The 1,520-nt window shown below is 44.5% G+C and overlaps 1 pseudogene; it reads left to right on the forward strand.

Moving 5' to 3' along the window:
• The first annotated feature begins 255 nt into the window (after positions 1-255).
• Positions 256-1,232, forward strand: LOC142662427 (very long chain fatty acid elongase 5 pseudogene; annotated as a pseudogene).
• The last annotated feature ends 288 nt before the right edge of the window (positions 1,233-1,520 follow it).

Genomic DNA, 1,520 nt, shown 5'->3' on the forward strand with positions numbered 1-1,520 from the left:
CGCACTATTTAGACGATTTTGTCTTTGTTGGCCCCCCTGCGTCACCGCAATGGCAATTTCTACTTGGTGTTCCACTTTCCCTACAGAAAACCGAGGGTCCCGGTTTCCTTTTTAGGGATAGAAATTACAATCCCTGTTCGTTTCAGCCTTGTCGGTTAAAAAGATGCAATTGGAGCAGAGTCACACACAGCTAGTGCCTCCTCTGAGCCGGGAGTCGTACAGGAAAGTGAAGCCGCTGGGAATATAACGGTACCCGGGCTGCAGCCAAAGAATGGTTTAAGAAATGGAGGCCATGGATAAAGCAGTGAATGTATATATAGACAACTTGCTTGGACCAAGAGACCCGCGAGTGAAAGGATGGTTCATGTTAGATAATTACATCCCCTCATTTGTTTGCACCGTCCTGTATTTATTTATCATATGGATAGGACCGAAGTACAGGAAAAACAGACCACCAGTTTCCTGCAGAGGGATTCTTGTAGTTTATAACATTGGCCTTACACTGCTCTCGCTGTACATGTTTTATGAGCTGGTAACAGGAGTATGGGAAGGAGGATACAACTTTTTCTGCCAGGACACTCACAGTGGAGGTGATGCAGACATGAAGATAACTCGAGTCCTCTGGTGGTACTACATTTCCAAGCTCATTGAATTCATGGACACTTTCTTCTTTATTCTCCACACGAACAACCACCAGATCACCGTCCTACATGTCTATCACCATGCGTCCATGCTAAACAACTGGTGGTTTGTCATGAACTGGGTGCCTTGTGGACACTCCTACTTTGGTGCTACTCTCAAAAGTTTTATCCATGTCCTCTTACTACGGACTATCAGCTATACCAGCCATGCGACCTTATCTGTGGTGGAAGAAATACATCACCCAGTGCCAGCTGACCCAGTTCGTCCTAACAATGACTCAGACCAGCTGTGCAATGATTTGGCGCTGTGCATTCCCCATGGGATGGCTGTATTTCCAGAACTGCTACATGATCTCTGTCATCATCCTCTTTACCAATTTCTACATTGAGACATACAAGAAAGCCTCTTCCCGAAGGAAAGATTACCAGAACGGCTCAGTGACTGCAGCGAACGGACACACAAACGGCTTTTCTTCCCAGGAGGACAATGTCAAGCAGCGTAAACAAAGAAGGGATTGAGCGGAAAAACCAGCCACCAGTTCACTGCGCCAGATGATATACCATCAGATTAAAAACACAGTGCACTGACACCCTTACAGCGACTGTAAATTATTCCTAGTTATATAACGTGATTAATGTAGATCTTAAACTCTACCTATCATTAAAATGCTGAAAACACATTTAGAATTGCTCACAAAATTAGCGGGCATGTATTGTTTAGTTCTGCCCTCTACAGCTACAGATGATGAACTGCAAGTCTCAGTATGCCATGATAGAGGCTTGTGTGAGACTTACAAGCTTCTGTGTTCTCTTCCGACCTCTGTATTGAGTTCCACATTTAATATGATTCTTGCTGGGACTTGTAAGAAAACAGCATCT

Source organism: Rhinoderma darwinii, chromosome 10, assembly GCF_050947455.1.
Source record: "Rhinoderma darwinii isolate aRhiDar2 chromosome 10, aRhiDar2.hap1, whole genome shotgun sequence".
In the NCBI taxonomy this organism is placed as follows: Eukaryota; Metazoa; Chordata; class Amphibia; order Anura; family Rhinodermatidae; genus Rhinoderma; species Rhinoderma darwinii.